The following is an 8,005-nucleotide window of genomic DNA, read 5'->3' as shown; positions in this document are numbered from 1 at the left end:
TGTGTGTGTGTATGGTGTAAGAAAGACATCCAGGTTCATTTTTCTGCATGTCACTGTCCAGTTTTCTCAGCACCACTTGCTGAAGGGACTGTCTTTATTCCATGGATATTCTTTCCTGCTTTGTCAAAGATTGGTTGGCCATATGTTTGTGGGTCCATTTCTGGGTTCTGTCTTCTGTTCCATTGATCTGAGTGTCTGTTCTTGTGCCAGTACCATACTGCCTTGGTGATTACAGCTTTGTAATACAGCATGAAGTCCGTTTATCGTCATTGTCTTGAACTCTCTGTTGGTAAGTCACTTATCTCCCATTTCATTAAGTCAGTTTCTAGAGATTTATCTCATTCCTTTGGAACATATTCCCATTTCTTCACTTGACTGTCGGTGTGTGTTTTGTCTCACAGTTGAGTGATTGGCCTTGTGCAGGAGAAGCTCATCAGTCATCCTGGCCTGAGCTCCTCTGGTCTCTTAAACCTTTGTGATTGTTCCAGTTCCTGTCTTTGTTCTTGGTGGCTCCCTGTGGTTGAGGGTATGCCAAGAGCCATCAGTTTCCCAAAGGCATGGGAAATGGCCACTTGCCTGTCAGGTTCCCAATAAACTATTAGTTGCCTACCCCTTCCAGCTCCCTTAGGCTAGTTCGAAGGCCAGTCATCAAGCAGCAAATGGGAAAGTCAGGACATTGAATATACGATCTAGCCTCTGTTGGGGAGAAACCAGGAGATGGGTTTTTTGCTTACATACTCTGTACTGAAACAAGGGAAATTATGCATTGCTGTGAATACTTTTGCACCCAAATACAACCTCCACCTTTTTTTCAATTGTCCCAGGGACTACCACATTTCATCATTACATAGAGATGGTGATTTGGGCTCCAGTCCCTGGAATGGCAGCTGAAAGAGTTGTGATGCTAGATATGTGGACAAGCTCCTTTCAGGAAAAAAACTGCAGACTTGATTTTACTGTTTAAAGTGTCCCCTCCCTGTGCTTTATCAGGGTATCAGGAGGATCCCAGTCAGCTACCACATGTAGGCTAATTAGAAGCCAGAACCTTAGGCAGCATCTAGGCAGATACGCACTCCTATTTCTTCCAGGTAGTAACTGGGAAATGGGCATTTTTACCTACACCCACTGTGCTGAATCTGGGTGCACAGATACAGGAAATCCTTGTAAGCCCATTTAAAAAATGCTTGTTTGCTATAGTCCCATGAGACTCATCAGTGCATGCCTTATTGGCTTTCAGAGATAATTGCTTTGATCCTTCACCCCTCAAGTGGAAGCTATAAAATTTGGGCTATTAGGTGGGTAGGCAAGCTGCTTTCAAGGATATGCAGGTGACTTAGTTACATTGTTTCAGCAAGCTGGAAAAAGAGGGCAGGAGAAGAGCCCCCTGGCTCTTCTGGGCTCCAGAGAAGATCACAGTCAGCTCTAAAATTCAAGCTGATTAGAAGCTGAATATTCAGGCAGCAACTAGGAATGTATGCAGGGCAGTCTTCTTCAGTGAAAACTTGGGAGATCGAGATTTTTGTCTGCTCTCTGTGTGCTGAGCCCAAAGGGATAGCTAGGGGGAGTGTTCATGTACCTGGCAACAGCTGCTTCCCTGTTTGCTATACTTCAGTGGAACTTGTGAATCCAAGACCCACCGGCTCTCAGTGCTAGGTAATTTAGATAGATCTATGTCCCTCAGGTGGCATTCTCAAAAGTTGGGGCACTAGACGTGTGGTCTAAACCCTTGTCTCCTCAGGGAGAAATAGGAGTTGGGGGTTCCCTACTGATTAAAAAGCAATAGGCCAAGGTAGGGTTTTGGTAAGAGTGTGTCACAACCTTTCCTATCCAATTTGATGTGGGTATTTTCTTTGTCACCTAGTATGTAGGAGTTACTCAACTAATTTATGGGTTTCTCTTTGAAGGAATTAACCTTTGTGTAGTTGTATATTCAGTTCATCTATAGAAGATTCAGGAGCTTCTTATGTCACCATCTTGGTGATATATACCTGTTGATTTTTTGAAAAAGGCAACTCTTGGTTTCATTGTCTGCTTTTCTGTTCTTTGTATCTGTGCATATTCTTTATCTGTGTTTATTATTGTCATATACTAGTTTTGAGTTTAGTTTATTCTACTTTCTTAAGGTGAAATATCAGTTTGATCATAATGTGTCTCAACGTGGGTCTCTTTGACTTTATCTTATTTGGGCTTTGTTTAACTTGTATTTTTATATCCATGTATTTACAAAACTAGGGAAGTTTTTGTTTTTGTCAGATAAGCTCTCTGGCTCTTTCTCTCACTCTTTTTATTTCTGGACTCACATAATACATATATTAGTTTGTAAGATGGATAACCATAATTCCCTTAGATTCTGTTTACATATCTCTATTCTTTTTTCCTTTTTACTCTGAGAATTGATCACTTCACATCACTGTCTTCAAGTTTGTTGATGCTTTCCTCTGCCTGTTCAAATCTGTGTTTTAACCCCTTTTATGAAATTTTCAATTTAGTTACAATTTTTAGTTCTAGGCTTCTGGTTAGTTCTTTTTCATAAAGTCTTTTTGTTGATATTCACATTTCCTTATATATTATCTTACTGGTTTTCTTTAGTTCATTATTTGTGTTCTCCTGTTCCTTGAGCATATTTAAGGTAGTTGTTTTAAAGTGTTCCTCTAGTCAGTCCAAAGCCTGTATTTCTTTAGGAATGAGATTTATTGTGTTTATTTGGGCTTCATTTTCTTCTTTCTTTCTATGTTTTGTGAGCACTGTCAAAACCTGGATATTTGAAAACCAGCCACCTCACCTAGTTTTTACAGACTAGATAGATAGATACATATACAGAGGAAAACCTTCACTATCATCTAGTGTAAAGACTTGAGTTCTTCTCAGGTTCCTTCCGAGGATGTGTCTTCCCTCAGCCTGTGTATATTCTTTCCTTCTCAATTATTCTGCGTTCACAGCTGGTTCTAAAAGTCTTAATTTCCGTAAGAATCTCTGCTGGCTTCTTGAGCCCTAGATGTTGTATCTATCACTAATCTCTGACCTCCAGGTGTGTGCAAATCTTAAGTTATCATAAAGTTTTCACGTGCCATGGCACCCATCACTGCTTTCACAGCCACTAATCTGCTAAAATATCATGTCATTTCTATCTCAGCTCCAAGTCATGTGAGACACAAATTAGCATCTCAGACAGCCTCTGACAAGTCAAACATTGCAGTCAAGCAGCACTCTTTTCTGCCAAGGGTGAAACAGTATTGGTTGGCATCACCCTACTGCACCGTATCTCACCGGAATGAGCTAGGACAAGAGTGAACAAAAATAATGTGAAATTTCCTGTCCTCTTGAGTGTGGCTCTCTCTTGAATGGGTGTTCACTTGGTTGCTTCAGATCATTGACTGATCGCTGGAGCTCCCACAAAGCTGTTTTACTCAGTCATTATCTACTTGATGTTTTCTGTGAGAACAAGGGCCTGGAGATTCCTTGTTTGTCATCTTGCTTATGTCACTCCTTTCCATTAAAAAATATTAGCTTTACATATACAGTTTGATTCATTTGGACCTGCAAACATGGTATCATCACTTGAGTCAAAGTAATAGCCCTATACAATAGCTCCTAAAGTATACTTGTGTGTCTGTTTGGTGTTAAGAACACTTAACATGAGATCTAGCCTCTAAAATTTTTTGAAGTTCATAATACATACTGTTAACTGTATACATCATGTTGTGTAGGAAATCTGTAGAGCTTATTCATGTATTGTAACAAAAACTTTATTTCCACTATTGTATGGTCTGTTTCTCTGAATTTAACTATTTTAGTTAAATATCTTATGTAAGTGGAATCACACAGTATTCCTGTGTGACTGGCATATTTCGTTTATCATAATGTCCTCCAGTTTCATCCATGTTGCCACAAATGGCAAAATTTCCTCCTCTTTTAAGGATGAATAATATTCCACTGTGTATATACCACATTTTGTTTACTGTTGAGAGATACATGGGTGTTCATTTGGTTCACTTGATTGCTGCACATCTCTGAATCGTTTCTAGGGCTCCCACAAAGCTGTTTTTACTGTGTCCTTTAGTAACTTGATGTTTGCATGGGGATACAAGGCCTAGAACTTCATACTGTTGTTTTCTGAATGCTTTCTAAAATTTGTATTTTTTAAATTTTCAGACAACATTTAAGATTCAAACCTTTGACAAAAGTGTATTGAACACCTGGTCACCCTGAATTTTGCTTTCTGTAAGTATTTCACTAAGAATATCCAGTGGTGATATTTTGAATATACATATTTCCACATCATGCCACAGACTGCTAGTGCCTTTTCATTCATTTGTTCATTTATGTATTTATAGCATGAGCAGGGGAGGGGCAGAGAGACTGGGAGAGAAAATCCCAAGCAGGCTGCATGGTCAGTGCAGAGCCCAACATGGGGCTTGATCCCATAACCCTGGGATCACAACTGAAGCCAAAACCGAGTTGGACACTCAGCCGACTGAGCTCCACAGGTGCCCTGTTTGTGCCTTTTTAAAATGACTAAAAACAGAATAGTTGAGTCCATTCATGTTAGGTTATCAATTCCAGAACCCCAGAAACCAGTTCAGATTGACCTTTTGTTAAACTGGAAAATAAAATGAAATTTAGTGGTTGCTCTGGTGCTGGAGAAAGGGAAGGAAATAAAACCATGAAGTCAAAGCTTTAAATTCCCAGTTAGAACTACACATAAGTGACCTGAAATTATCTGTCTCTGCCCTAAAAGAAATATTTATCTCCTGTAGCCAAAGAGCTGACATTTCTGAAAACAAAACCCAGAGTCTCATTCTGAATTACTGTGCAGGGTGAGTTTCTCACTTTGTATGGTGTGTTCTGTTAAAATGTGGACATTTATTGAGGAGGAATGGATCCCTGAAAATTGGAGTGAAAACATACAGAAAGATTCTGATGAAGCTAGAGGCATTGAACCCCTACATTACACTGACTCTTTTCTGCTAGTAGAAATAGCCATTCTGTCACCATCTGAGATTAATCCTGCTTTGCATGAATAAACTGTAATGTCTTTCTCTAAGGAAGTTATCTCACAAGATACTGCTGATTTTTTTCACAATTCACCCCCACCACTGTCCTTGTTTATAGACTTGAATTAGACTTCAGTTTCAGCAGGCCACAGGGTGAGGTCAAAAATGTGACTCGGAGGAGGGGGATACTACACTCCAAAAAACTGTATGGGTGTTTCAGTATATACAGACATAAGTTTAGGAGTATGTTGGAAATTTTATTAATGGTGTAGGATAATGGTAGAAGGAACATAACATTGTATCAGGCCTAATGTATTGGTAAAGGCCCACTAAGAGATTTTAAACTCAGTTATTGAATGGATAGACAGGGCTCTAACAATTTGGTTGGTTGGTTGGTTGGCTGCAACATGGAACAAAATGTGGCCTGTGCTAAATGAGGTTGAAATGCCAGAGCTTTCTCGATATACTGTAAAGTATTCATAGATTTAGGGAGACTGTTTAGGGAGGATGTCAGGATTTATCATGGTCTCACCCCAGGAGGGACCAGAGGGCCCAACTTTCACTACAGCTGTTAAGAAAGAAATCTGTGAGCACGTCCCAAGAATCCTTGGAGAGCATCATGGTCATTCTTCTCTGTAGGTCAGAAATTTCAGTGGGAACTGTAGCCACTGAATTGGGATCCTTTAACTTTAGTTTAAATCGTGTTAAGGGCACATGATATAAACTCTATCCAGTTAATATATTTCTAAGTATACAGTACAATATTCTTAACTAAAAGTACAATTTGTACATATTTTTAGGACTTTTTCATCTTGCAAAACTAAAACATTATGCTTGTTGAGCAGTAACAATATGTCTGTATATATCTTCCTACCTCCAGACTCAATCAAAGAACATTCTACTTCCTTCATCTGTAAGCCTGACTGGTTTATGTACTTCATGTAAGTAGAATTGTAAAGTATTTGTCCTGTAACTGACTTATTTTGTCATATTTTTGCATATAGCAGGATTTGCTTATTTTTTAAGCTGAATGGTATTCCATTGTATATGTACTTTTTCTTCATTTATTCATCAATGGATGTTTAGATTGCTTCCACATTTAGGCTGTTGTGAATAATGCTGCAATGAACATAGAAGTGCAAATATCACTTTGCTGTCTTGATTTTAATTCTTTTGGATAAATACGTGCAAGTAGGATTGCTGGATCATATGATAGTTCCATTTTTAATTTTTTGAGCGGCTTCCATGCTGTTTTCTGTATTGGCAGAACCACCTTACATTTTCACCAACAGTGCACAGGTGTTCCAGTTTGTCCACATTCAAGTCAAGACTTGTCTTTGAACTTTTTAAAAAATAATGGCCATCCTAACAGGGACGAAAAGATCCTATTGTGGTTTTGATTTGCAGTTTCCTGTTGATTAGTGATGTTGCACCACAGTTTCATATACCTTAGCCATTTGTATGTCTTCTTTGGAGAAATATCTATTAAAATCCTTTGCGTGTTTCTAAATTGGGGTATTTGACTTTTTGCTATTGAGAGTTGTGGTAGTTTCTTCTATATTTTGGATATTAATCCCTTACCAGATGACTATTTGCAAATATTTTCTCCCAGTCTGTCAGTTTGCCTTTTCATTGTGTTGTTTCTTTTGCTGTGCAGAATCTTTTTTTATTTTGATGTAATCACATTTGTCTATTTTTGCTTTTGTTACTCTGCTTTAGGTTTCATATTCAAGAACTCACTGCCAAGACTGATGTTATGAAACTTTCCTTGTGTTTTCTTCTAGTAGTTTTACAGTTTCAGATCTTAATGTTTTTCAAGTCTTTAGTCCATTTACAGTTGATTTTTGTGTATGTGTAAAATAAGGGTTCAACTTTGTTCTTTTGTACATGAATATACAGTTTTTCCAACACCATTTATTAAGGAGACTATGCCTTTCCAATTGTATGTTCTTGGCACCTTTGTTAAAGATCTGTTTATTGTATATGCATGGGTTTCTTTCTGGGTTCTCTATTCTGTTACATTGGCCTATGTCTGTCTTTTAGCCAGTACTATATGTTTTAATTGCTGTAGCATTGTAATATATTTTGAAATCAGGGATTTTGATGTCTTGTGCTTTATTTTTCTAAAGATTGTGTTCGCCCTTTGGGGTCCTTTGTGGTTCCATATGAATTTTAGGATCATATGTTTTACTTCTGTAAAAAAAAAAAAAAAATGTTCGTATTTTGGTAAGGTTGCATTGAATCTGTAAATTGCCCTGGCTAGTGTGGACATCTTAACAATATTAAGTCCTGTTGTCCATGAAAACAGCATGTATTTCCATGTATCAGTGTTGTCTTTAATTTCTTTCATTAGATTTTTTATACTTTCTAGTTTATAAAGCTTTCACCTCTGGTTAAATTTAACCTTAAGTACTTTTTTGTTCTTTTTGATGCTGTTGTAAATGGGATTCTTTTCTTAATTTTCCTTTCCTATATTTCATTGTTAGTGTATGGAAACATAATTGATTTTTGTATGTTGATTTTGTGTCCTTCATCTTTATTGTTTCTAAGAGTTTGTGGACTCTACAAACAGATAATTTCACTTCTTCCTGATTTGGGTGCTTTTTATTTTAATTTACCTGGCTGAGACTTCCAGAATCATGTTGAATAAAAGTGGCAAGAGTGGGCATTTTGCCTTCTTCCTGATCTTAAAGATTACAAAGTTTTTAGTTTTTCACCACTGAGTATGGTTAGCTGTGGGCTTTTCATATATGGCCTTTATTATATTGAATTAATTTTCTTCTATTTCTGTCTTGTTGACAGTTCTTGTCATGGAAGGATGTTGAATTTTTTAAAATCCTTTTTCTGCATCTGTTGAGACAATTGTATGTTTTTTTGTTCTTTCATTCTGTTAATGTGGTGTGTGTATCACACTGATTGATTTATATATGTTGAACTATCCTTGCATCCCTGGGATAAACTCCACTTAGTCATGGCATATAGTCCTTTCAACAACCATTTAATGTGCAGCT

Source organism: Panthera uncia, chromosome D4, assembly GCF_023721935.1.
Source record: "Panthera uncia isolate 11264 chromosome D4, Puncia_PCG_1.0, whole genome shotgun sequence".
NCBI classification, from domain to species: Eukaryota; Metazoa; Chordata; class Mammalia; order Carnivora; family Felidae; genus Panthera; species Panthera uncia.
This window is presented reverse-complemented; position numbering follows the sequence as displayed.